This window comes from Triticum aestivum, chromosome 4D (assembly GCF_018294505.1).
Source record: "Triticum aestivum cultivar Chinese Spring chromosome 4D, IWGSC CS RefSeq v2.1, whole genome shotgun sequence".
NCBI classification, from domain to species: Eukaryota; Viridiplantae; Streptophyta; class Magnoliopsida; order Poales; family Poaceae; genus Triticum; species Triticum aestivum.
In genome coordinates, this window is record NC_057805.1 from 270441584 (window position 1) to 270454832 (window position 13249).

Here is a 13249-nt window from a genome sequence, read left to right on the forward strand (position 1 = left end):
CTGGAGTGTTATGCCTTTAAGCGGGCGCCCCAGTTTAATGTGTGAATACACATGGGATTTGAAAGATCCTCAACGTCATATTGACATTCAGCTAACAGAGGCTGAAGTTACTGAATCTGTCCAGAAAATACTGAATGAACCGGAGGTTGTTTGTAGCAAGACAAGGTTAAGTCCTTTCTGCACTTCCAATAAACTGCTAGCTGTAAGAATCATATAACTTTATATTTTAGCTTAATCCTTTTAAATACTCTCTCAAAATTTTGTCCATCTTTGACAGGGCGATGATCCGTTCTGGAAGAAGAAGCCACAGGATAAACCGGCCAAGACACCTTGCCCCAAGACCAAGGTTACTAAAAAACCTGCCAAGAAAAGGACCACTGAGTCTTCTGAACCGAATGTTGATGCTGACCTGGATAATCCAGACTCAGAGGTAGAACTTGATTCTCTTGGCTCTTTTTTCATACAACTCATTTTAGAATGACTATTATCAGGACGACGCTGAAGGCAGCCAAGCTGATGATGTAGAGGTAATTATCCTTTCTTCCGGTTCAGATCCTCTGCCAACACAGAAAATCCCTCAAGCAAACCGAAAAGTAAAATTTTCTCACCCCCTAGCTCATTTGGACCCAAACTTTCTTTTGAAGAAGCAGCAACACGAAGCCTGCCGCACAACCCGGCACAGTAGCCAGGTAGTTACCTCCGCCGGTTTACCGAATACTCCAGTCCGGAAACATCGATCAGAGGTCTCTTATATTCCTGATACTTCTTGCCCCAATGCGGGTTGTTTCCGACAGCATCTTAATCCGTCTGATTCGAATTATCAGGGAACCCCTCATTCATCCTCTGGCGAGTCAACGGCCACACAACTTCCACCCCTCAAGACGGTTCCTGGGTGAGTTATGTTTTAATTTTATCCTTGGTATATTATATTTGTTTGATGTATTGACCTTTATGTTTGTTCTCTTCAGTTCCAAATCTAGACCCAGCAAGAAGGCCCGGTTAAATAAACCGGCTGACGAAAATGTAGCTATTGAACCGGAAAATCTCCAGATCCGGAGGATGCAAATGCTGACGCCATGCTTAATGACCCGCCGCCGCAAGATTATGATTTCGTTATTGAACAAGTGGAGGTTGACCCAACAGGCCAGTCCGATAAACCGACAAGCCCGGTCCGAGACACTGATGAACCGTCAAGCCCAGTTAAAACTGCTGATAAACCATCAAGTCCAGTGAAGGCTGCTGAGGACAAGGCGGATGACGTTATGATTACCGGCTTTGGTCATACCACCCCTGGCAATCCTGTCGCTTTATCAAAGCATAGTGCCAAGGAGGAAGCTTCTGTCCTGAACAAAGGCAAGTGGAATACAGATCTGTCAAGCTACGCCCATCTCAATGCCCAAGATATCACTCTGGCTTCTTGAACCATCTGTACACAAGCCGCGACTATGAAGCCGGCTTAGTGAACTTGATGAAAGAACGATATGAGGTGACTGCCGCTGAACTCTGCATATCTGTTCCTCTTTTGTCCCAAATGTTAACTCCAGTAGCCCCCAAGGGCCAGTTTATGATATCAATCTAAACCGGGACTTTTAGAATAATAATCTTGTCACTTTCGTAGCTGTCAAGGGACGGTTTAACTTATTAAGATGAATCGGGACTTTAGAATAATAATCTTGTCACTTTCGCCTGTGTAGTCCCCAAGGGCCGGTTTATCTTTCCAAGCTGAACCAGGAATTTTACCACTGTTTACTTTGAGAAAATATACATTAGCCCCCAAGTGCCAAGAATAATACTTGTATTGTGCTTGGGACTTTGTAAAAATTTCTGTTAACAAGCACATAGGCATTAGCCCCCAAGTACCAAGTGTATAACTTGTTATGTGCTTGGTACTTCAAATATGAATTGTCAACTCATGATATGTTTGTCTCTTATAGGCTGAGCTGAGCAAAAAAGAAGCCCAAACCGCTGATCTTCAAGAAGACATCAAGTCCCAGCAAGCAGAAACCTCCAAAGCCAAAGATGAGCTGACCAGTGCCTTATCAGCCATGGAGAAGCTGAAGGAAAATTTCAAGAAGGAACGGGCAGATTGGGATATAGAGAAATCCACTTTGCAGAAAAGGGCTGAGGATACAGAAGCAGCCCTTAAACCGGTGATAGAAGAACTGAACGGCTTGAAGCAGCAGATAAATGCTATGACTACTGCTGTGTTTGGTAAGTATCCTCACTTTAGGTTTTTAGCATATATTAACCTATCAGCTGCCGGTTTACTGATGCTCGTAATGATGTAGGAACTCGCATTACCCATCTGGGTGCTGACATGCCGAAGAAATTGAAGGCTGCCTATACTCTGATAGAACAATTATACCGGCGCGCAACGAATCATCTGCACTGCTTCTCACAACAAGCCGCACCCAACCTTAATCAAGGAAACCTTAGAACGGTTGTCAATGCTGCCTGCCCGGGTTGAAGAGTTAAAAAGATCGGCTGCAAGGGCAGGTGCTCTGACCGCGCTAACCCGGGCTAAAGCATGGGTGCCTGATCTTGATCCGGTGGATGTGGATAAAGGGTATCCAAGTTTAACGGAAGACGGGTCAGATTTTGACAATGATGCCCTCCGAGCCATAACCAAAGAAGTGCGTCCACTGGCTTGCCAATTGGCTGAAGAAACTAATATGTCATACTATCATGCGATTTATGACGTCAACAACAAACGGGTTGCCGCACCAACTCCGAACGCTCAAAATCTTATCCCGCCAATCCGTAAGCATACCTATGCCCCTTACGTTGAACCGTCCACACTTATAAGCGATGAAGCTGTATTCCAAGCCCTAACTGGGATCGATTGGGCAACCATTGACTTCCAGCCACTGGGTAGAGAGGAGGAGGATGAACCGGCGCAAGGTGATCCACAGTCGTCAAGTCAGCCTAGTGATGAGTCATGATCCGAAGGCCGGTTTAGCTTTTTGCGTACTGCAACACTTGCTGAAAAACAATTATCCTTTTGGGCATTAAAGCGCCTTGTAATAGGCTAGTTCAAACACTTGGTCTGCTATGCCATCATGCATATTTATTTTGCCTGACACTGTTAATCCGCCATGCTTAGGATATATTATGTTCATAATCCATAGTAGTTTATTCAAGCTGTTCCTGCATACAAGAAGTTGAAAGTGTCCTGGCTGTTTACCGCCGGACGGGTCATGATGCCCAAATATACAGCCAGGGTTTATAACCAAGGCTGTATGTGAAAATAATCAAATATGAAATAGATGATACCTGTGACATTGAACCACATCGTTGGTTGGCCAACTTTATTGTAGTAAGGGAAATAACCCCAATCTTGAGTACTGATAACTCCTTCTATATTGTTCTGGTTTATGATAAAACCGTACCCGGTTGTGGTAAACACCGGATTAACCATATATAATACTGGCGACTTATAGTCGAAACCAGACCGGGTTAATAAACGCCGGATTATAATTGATCATGTACTGACAACTTGTAGTTGAAAGCCAAGACGGATCAATAAACGCCGGTCTATCATAAAATATTATAAACCTCATCAAAAGAGAAAAAACTTGGCAAATAAAGCAAAAAAGAGCATGCGAGGCTTTTCACGGGCTATCAGGCCCCAAGTCGAGGCTTTTCATGGGCTGCCAAGCCACTGAGTTAAACCATTTTGCAAAGCCTTTTAAGATGGACCTCACATTAACCAATCGCCGTTTTAACTTTGACAAGTTCAGGGTCTATGAGATTGACTTGTCAAACGTTCGGCGGGTCATACCAGGATTACCTGGACGGAGTGGCTTACTTAAAGAGGCAGGATAACCCGGGGTTTTAGGTGAATACACCTGGCTTCCAAGCCTGGCTTGATAGCCTATTACAAGGGTGTACACTCTTTGTTCTTTGAGAAGCAAAGAGCCCCCAAGCAATATTTTGAGTTGTGCTCACTGGGTGCCTATGTTTGAGTTGTGCTTTTGCAACACTCTGTTTGGCCCCTAAATAATTTCTTTTGGCCTTACGCCGATCAAGAGGTGTAGCTATGGTTCGAATACGACCAAGCCACCAAGTGATTCTTCATATATGGCTTTATAAGCCGGATCAAATGAGCAAACAGGACTCCGCTTTATAACAGAAGCCCCCATGTAACCACACATGATGTAAGAAAACAACAGAGACCCCGCTTTAGCCGAGGCTCCGGTTTATTATATTGTTCATAATATATACATTGTCATAACTATGTACATAAGAAGAGCCTGTAGCTCAAGTATAGTAAGGCCGAAGATGAGCGATATTCCACGACCGGTGGGTCTCCTCCTCCGATTTACGTGAGTCTTTGTGCTCTCGAACATCGATAAGGTAGTATGACCCATTATGCAGATTCTTGCTGACCATAAAGGGTCCTTCCCAAGGCGGGGATAACTTGTGCATATCAGTCTGATCCTGGATGACTCGGAGCACCAGATCGCCTTCCTGAAAAGTTCTGGTTCTAACCCGGCGGCTGTGATAGCGACGCAGATCTTGCTGGTAAATCGCCGAACGAGCTGCTGCAATGTCACGGTCCTCATCTAACAGGTCAAGTGCTTCCTGTCGTGCCTTCTCATTGTCAGCTTCGACATAGGCCGCCACACGAGGAGAGTCATGACGAATGTCACTAGGGAGAACCGCCTCTGCTCCATAAACCATGAAAAAGGCGTGTAACCCGTAGATCTGTTGGGGTGGTATGAATGCTCCATAACACGGAAGGTAACTCTTCCACCCAACAACCCAGCATCCTCTACAGGGGAACCATAAGTCGGGGCTTGATGCCTCTCAAAATCTCTTGATTGGCTCTCTCCGCTTGGCCATTAGATTGGGGGTGGGCCACTGATGACATGTCAAGCCGGATGTGCTCTCGTTGATAAAATTCTTTCATAGCACCCTTGGACAGATTAGTGCCATTATCAGTTATAATGTTGTGTGGCAAGCCAAACCGGAAAATCACCTTCTTGATGCATTGAACGGCCGTAGCTGCGTCACACTTACTAATTGGCTCTGCCTCCACCCACTTAGTGAACTTATCAACTGCCACCAGAAGGTGGGTCTTCTTATCCTTAGATCTCTTAAAGGGCCCAACCATATCTAGCCCCCAAGTCGCAAACGGCCAAGTGATTGGAAACATCCTCAACTCTTGAGCCGGTGCATGAGCGCGCCGTGAGAATTTTTTACAGCCATCACACTTTTTTACCATGTCCTCAGCATCGGCATGAGCCATTAGCCAATAGAAACCCTGACGAAAAGCCTTGGCTACCAGAGACTTTGAACCGGCGTGGTGACCAAAATCTCGTTCGTGGATCTCACACAGAATCTCACGGCCTTCTTCACGAGACACGCAACGCTGAAACGCCCCTGTCACACTGCAATGATGTAACTCCCCATTGACAATAGTCATGGACTTGGACCGCCGGATTATCTGCCTGGCCAAAGTTTCATCCTCCAGTAACTCGACCCGGTTCATATACGCCAAATATGGGACCGTCCAATCTAGGATGACATGAAGAGCGGCCACCAACTGAGCCTCCGGAACAGGAACAGCCAGATCCTCCTCTGTGGGGAGCTTGACCGACGGATTATGTAGCACATCTAGAAAGACGTTGGGTGGAACCGGTTTACGTTGGGAACCCAAACGACTTAAAGGGTCCGCCGCTTCGTTCTTCCGCCAGTCCACATGGTCAACCTAATAACCTTTGAAATGACCTGCAACAATATCCACCTCTCGACGATATGCTACCATGAGCAGGTACTTGGAATCCCAAGTACCAGACACTTGTTGAGCCACCAGGTCCGAGTCACCGAAGCACTTAACCCGGCTTAAATTCATCTCCTTAGCCATCCGAAGACCGTGGAGTAAAGCCTCATAGTCAGCTACATTGTTAGTGCAAGGGAACATTAAACGGAGAACATAACAAAACATATCACCTCGTGGGGAAGTTAACACGACTCCAGCCCCGAGACCTCCAATTGCCTGGACCCATCGAAATGAATAGTCCAATAAGTATGATCCGGCTTCTCTTCTGGTGCCTGTAACTCTGTCCAGTCATTGATGAAATCCACAAGTGCCTAAGATTTGATCGCCGTTCGGGGCATATATTTTAACCCGTGAGGCCCAAGCTCAATAGCCCACTTTGCAACCCGGCCAGTTGCTTCCCTGCTCTGGATTATATCCCCCAAAGGAGCAGAACTGACCACACTGATGGGATGACCCTGGAAATATTGCTTAAGCTTACGGCTCGCCATGAAAACTCCATACACCAGCTTCTGCCAATGTGGGTACCTCTGCTTGGACTCAATAAGTACCTCACTGATATAATAAACTGGCCGTTGAACCGGATACTCCTTTCCGGCCTCCTTGCGCTCCACCACAATAGCCACGCTAACAGCCCGGGCATTAGCAGCCACATATAACAACAAGGGCTCTTTATCAAAAGGAGCAGCAAGGACAGGCGGCTCGGCTAGCTGCCGCTTTAGGTCCTCAAACGCTTCATTGGCGGTGTCACTCCAGAAAAAGTCATCTGTCTTCTTTAGCATCTGATATAGAGGGATGGACTTCTCGCCAAGGCGACTGATAAACCGGTTAAGGCGGCAATCCGGCCTGCCAAGCGTTGAACATCATTGACACACTTCGGTTTAGCCAGTGAAGTAATAGCCTTGATCTTCTCCGGATTAGCTTCAATGCCCCTGTTAGACACCAGAAAACCCAAGAGCTTGCCCGTCGTACACCAAAGACACATTTGGCCGTATTAAGCATCATCTTACAAACCCGGAGGTTATCAAAAGTCTCCTTGAAGTCATCTATCAATGTCTCCTCCTTTCTGGATTTCACCACAATATCATCCACATAGGCATGAACATTGCGGCCGATCTGATTATGAAGACAATTCTGCACACATCGTTGATAAGTCGCCTGGGCACTCTTGAGCCCAAAAGGCATAGATACATAGCAGAAGGATCCAAAGGGAGTTATGAAAGTTGTCTTCTCCTGGTCCTTAACTGCCATTTTGATCTGATGGTAACCAGAATATGCATCCAGAAAACTCAAACGCTCACAACCCGCCGTAGCATCAATGATTTGATCAATATGAGGGAGGGCAAAAGGATCCGCTGGACAAGCCTTATTCAGATCTGTGTAGTCCACACACATACGCCAGGTGCCGTTCTTCTTAAGTACTAGCACCCGATTAGCCAACCACTCAGGATGAAATACTTCAATGATAAACCCAGCCGCCAAGAGCTTGGCTACCTCCTCACCAATGGCCTTGCATCTTTCTTCGTTGAAGCGGCGGAGGAATTGCTTGACCGATTTAAACTTGGGATCAATATTAAGAGTGTGCTCAGCGAGTTCCCTCGGTACACCTGGCATGTCAGAAGGTTTCCATGCAAAGATGTCCCGGTTCTCACGGATGAACTCGATGAGCGCACTTTCCTATTTCTGATCCAAGTTAGCGCTGATCCTAAACTACTGGGATGAATCGCCAGGAACAAAATCAACCAGCTTAGTCTCATCAGCTGATTTAAACTTCAAGGCCGGATCATGCTCCGTAGTTGGCTTCTTTAAAGAAGTGATATCCGCCGGATCAACATTGTCTTTGTAGAACTTCAACTCCTCTGTCCCACAAACCGACTCAGCATAGGCCGCATCACCTTCTTCACATTCTAAAGTGATCTTACGGCTCCCATGAACTGTGATGGTCCCCTTATGGCCCGGCATCTTGAGCTGTAGATAAACATAACATGGCCTTGCCATGAATTTGGCATAAGCCGGCCGTCCAAACAGAGCATGATATGGGCTCTTGATCTTCACCACTTCAAAAGTCAATGTTTCTGATCTTGAATCATGCTCGTCTCCAAAAGCAACCTCCAGAGCTATTTTACCGACTGGATACACCGATTTACCAGTCACCACACCATGAAAAACGGTGTTTGACGGTTTAAGATTTTTATCTGTTAACCCCATGCGGCGGAAGGTTTCATAATAAAGGATATTGATACTACTCCCTCCATCCATGAGTACTTTGGTGAACTTATAGCCTCCAACCTGAGGCGCCACCACCAATGCTAGATGACCCGGATTATCAACCCGGGGTGGATGATCCTCTCAACTCCACACGATGGGCTGTTCAGACCAACGCAAGTAACGGGGCACCGCCGGTTCAACGGAGTTCACTGCCCTTTTATGAAGCTTCTGATCGCACTTGCACAGGCTCGTGGTGAAGACATGGTATTGCTCACTATTCAACTGCTTCGGGTTGCTTTGGTAACCCGACTGCTGTTGTTGCTGCTGATTCCCCTGATGATTATAACCACCCTGGTTGCCCTGATTGCCTTGATTGCCATGTCCGCTTTGATTCCTGGGAAATCCTGAACCGGAACTGCCTCCACCATAACCCGGCCCATGAGATCCGAGGCCTGAATCGCCGGCTGGTCCATGATCATACTGGAAAAAATCTGAATTTTTAAACTCGCGCATAATAAAACAATCCTTCCAGAGGTGCGTGGCTGGCTTTTCCCGCGACCCGTGCTTTGGGCAAGGCTGGTTTAACAGGTGAGACACGCGCTCAGGATTGGGACCTGATCCTCCACCACGCGGGGGCGGTTTACCCTTACGACGCTAACCATTATCCTGCGTGTTGGTATTAGCCAAGAAATCTAAACTGTTATCCGCCTTACGCTTACCGCTATTTCCATGACCCGCCGGGTTATGCTGCTGCCCTTTGGTGCTGCCGCTCTTCTTTCCCTTTCCTTTCTTTTCATCGTCAGACTCAGGGTCCTTGGTACTATCAGAGTCGGCATACTTCACCAGAGCTGCCATAAGCGTCCCCATGTCTTTGCAGTGACGTTTGAGCCGTCCCAACTTTAACTTCAGAGGTGCAAACCGGAATTGCCTTCCAACGTTAAAACTGCTGTATCAGCGTTGATGCAGTCTGATGAATGCAAAATTTCTGAAACCCGGCGCACCCAATGGGTTGTTGATTCTCCTTCCTCTTGGACACAGGCAGCTAAGTCCACAATTGACATGGGTTGCTTGCATGTGTCCTTGAAATTCTAAATGAACCGGGCCCTTAACTCGGCCCATGACCCAATGGAGTTAGCTGGCAAGTTTTTCAACCAAGTGCGAGCTGTCCCTTCCAACATCATGGTGAAATATTTAGCACATGCCGCACCATCCACATCCAGCATCTCCATTGCCATCTCATAGCCTTCGACCCATGACTCGGGGGATAAATCAGGAGTGTAATTCGGCACTTTACGTGGGCCCTTGAAAATCCTTGTGCAGTCGTACATTGTGTAGCGCCGGGACGAGACACGGCACCCCCAAAGAACTGGAGGTAACCCCTGGTTCCAGCGAAGTTGTTAGATGAACCGGAGTAAGCTGACGGGCAGCGTACTGCGCCGCTAACTCGGCCTCTCAACGTGCCCTAGGACGATCCACCACGTCATGAGCATCTACACCGCCACCCCCGGGTTATGGCCACGAGGCGGATTACGATTCCGCGCACTGCTCGACACGGCCGGTTCATCCATATGCCTGCTGTAACTCCGGCTTGGGTGAGGGGTGGGATGAATCCTCTCGCGGCTGTATGAATAAGCCTGCTGCTAAGTCAAGGCTGTCCGAAGGAGCTCTCTAGCCCGTCGTGTCTCGACCGCTACCGGGGACTCGCCTTTGATCGGGAGAGCTGCCAACCGTGAAGCGGCGGCAACAATGTTATCCAACGGGTAAGAGTAATGACCTGGTGGTGTTGGGACGTGCTGTGGCAGGACATTGTTCTGACGAGGCGGATCCATCGGGCGCGGCTGAACCGGCGCCCCCATTCCAGGTGCCTCCACCCGGTTGACCACTGGCTGATTACTGGTTCCTGCTCCTGGTGTGTTAAAGAGATTCCTTGCCTCATAAACCGGAGGCAGGTGAGATAGGTACCTTCTCCTCCTAACATCATTTGACGCACTCTGATCTAACATAAGCTGGTAAGCCTGTGCATCCAACTCGGCCCGTTCTGCAGCCATCCTGGTATCCTCAGCTGCCAGGTCTGCCTTGGCTTGAGTTATCTGATCTTTCACCTTTGCGATTTCCGCGTTATGCTCATCCTGATTCACCGGATTAACTTCTACGAGCAGCGCTGCCAAAGCGTCAAACAAGTCGGATAAAACCTGAGCCGGCGGTCGCGCAGGGCCTCCTGCCCTGGCTGCTATCGCCGCCGCTGATCCAGAAACCATTGCCGCTGCAGTCGAGGAGTGTTGTGCATGCTGTGTACCGGCCATAAAGATCGGTGGATCGAAGGGGTCTGGAATACTGTCGCCATCGGAACAGCCCCCAAACCGGCCATCTTGCAGCTAGTACAATGACTCGGTCTCTCCAGTAGATGACTCATCATCAGAGTAAACGACGGTTTCACCACCAGATGCCGATCTATCCTCATATTCCGCTCCGTGGATGACTCCCACGAAGACACGCTTCATGGCGGGCTGAGCCCGAGTAGGTCTCGCACACTGAGCCGTTTCGACGATGTCGGTGCAGATGTTCGGCTCAGGGCCCGGCTCGCCAATCTTGCCAATGAAGATGTGAATACCACCGAAGGGGACCCGGTACCCGTACTCGATTGAGCCGGCCTCGGGGCCCCAGCCTGTGTTTTCGATGTAGAGCTTGCCGCGATGACTCTTGGTCATCCGGCCCATAGCGTATCCCTTGAGCCCTTTGAAGCTGCCCTCTAAGAACTCGAAACCATCATGCGATAGCCCCACGGTGGGCGCCAACTGTCGTGGTTTTGTCACGGCAGATGTCCTAGTGAAAGGACTTAGTCGTGGAGCCATCGCGACGGGTTAGCTTAAAGGGGTTAAAGCGGACAAAGGACGCAAGGAGTTTATACTGGTTCGGCCCCTTACGGTGAAGGGAAAGGCCTAATCCAGTTGTTGTGGAATTGCTAGGGTTTCGATGACCAGGGAGCGAATTCGCTACGCCTGGCTCTCGAGTTGTTGTCTATTGTCCCTAAACCGCCGTCGGGTCGTCCCTTTATATACACAGGTTGACGCCCGGCGGTTTACAGAATCTCGAGGCCGGCTCATAAACGTGTCCGGCTCGGTTTCTACCCTCTTATCTTACAACACAAGTTACATATGATATGGCGGTTTATGTCTACAGGCCCTAATCTGCCTTTGGGCCCTGGGCCTTCGTGAAGCGCCACACTCCTTGTCTTCATGGGCTTCAAATATAAATAACTCATTATGGGGATAACCTGGCCTCTCCTTGCCAGTTTATACCCAGTGGTAATATCCCCAACACAACTCATCTTGGACTGGATCCACTCCATCCTCACACCAACCAAGCATAAGAACACCTCTCCTCAGGAGGCTTTTCTTCCCCTTGTACTATTCATCCTTAGCCCAAGAGGCAATCCACCACACCACACTGGAGTAGGGTATTACACCACAACGGTGGCCCGAACCATTATAAATCTCGTGTCTCTTGTGTTGCGGGTTCGTCGAGCTAGGCTTTGAGATCGTGGTGAGGCTGAAGGCGTGGTTAGGTAGGGGGAAATCTTCGTGCGCACCCCAGTGTTCGAACCTCAAGGGTTTTGCCGGAACCCGAAATCCGACAACCTCCCACGCTGGCGCTCGGCCAGAGATAATGGTGCGGCCGGCAGTGGGTCTCCTCCCTCGCTCTCGACGATGGACTAAACGCTGCCCCTCCTCCCCTTCACCGGCAGAGGGGGATACGTTTGGATCTGTAACCAGCGGTGAGGATAGAAAGACAGTGTTACCACTGCTATCTTGTTTAGATCTAGAGAGGATGAGAGTGTGTTAATAGAGCAACTCTAGGAAGCAAGCGCGGAGGCTCTGGCCTATATATATATATGTAGTGGGGTAGTTTTCCTGTTTCACTCCATTGAAACAATCATTTAAAATTGTGTACGTGCCAGGTCGCCTTTTTTTAGTTGTTAATTGTTTTTTGAGATAGCTACCCGCTTATTCCAAGTGGTGTTATGGTGTTCCAGGTCGCACTTTATATCGTTCAAGTCTGGTACAAGACCCTCCATTAAATGAACAGCCACCGCCTCGTAAAATTTGTGAACAAGCCCATGGCTAAAATTATCAGAAACGTGGGCTGTCCCAACATGCATTATTATTTATATTTTCTATATGAGAGTATCCTCAAAACAAAATGTGAGAGTACAATATTTTTTGGGCCCCTTTGTAATTGGTGCTAAATTTTGACCAAAGATTTAACTGACAAAATGTTAGTGCATGTTAACAAAAAGTATATCGTTTGATTCGTATTTGAACATAGTTTCCATTGATGTAATTTTTTGTGACATGCATGAACATTTGGTTAGTTAAATTTATAGTCAAAATTTGGCATAGATTATCATAGGGACCAATAAACCAGGACGGAGCTCCTCATCTGTCGTCCCTCCTCGTGCACAACCATCTCTCGCTTTGGGGCCGGGGCATTACAAAGCTTTACCGTCACATATTCATACTACTTCAAGGTGCATTAAATCAACACATGCAAGTATCAAAAGGAAAGTCGCGGCATGCATGCATTGTAATTAATGCATCGGTAAACACAAATTATTGAAATATATCGAGTGCAGTGCTTTGATGTGTCACGTCAACTCGTACAACAACGAGAAGTTTGATTACAATGCCCTCTCCCTCGCGGACTGAGCTCCGGTGCCTTAACTGCACCTGCCTTTGGTTGTATGACAGGTGGGCCAGCCACCTGTTGGGCCCACATGTCATGCACCCAAAGTAAGGAGCAGTAACTCACTGAAGTTGCGTCCCTCCCTCGCCCATGAGCATGGTTGCTTGCAGGACTAGGAGAAGCTTTCGCTACACGCTCTCCCTCCCGCATGCAGTGGACATGCAGCAGTTCATTCGGTGTCAGATGGCCAGAAGCATACTGTAGTACTCCACTGTAGTAGTACCATCATTGTTCGACTTCCCAAAGAGGCGAAGAGCCAAGCGTAGCACGGACGCTCGTGTGGCAGTTTCATGTGTAGAGTAGTCTAGGATAGCGTGTACCGTGCCTCTAAGCTTAAAATCATTGGGGTCGGCTCCATGATATGAGGCCATCTCGAAGCATTTTTATTAAAATAATCTTCTGGCCCTACCTGTCATCCTGGTGATTGTAGTTTGCACGCTCATCTGGTCAAGATAGGAATATATATTTTAATTTGTGGTGGGGTGATGTTAGAGGTTGCAACAAATATATTGTACA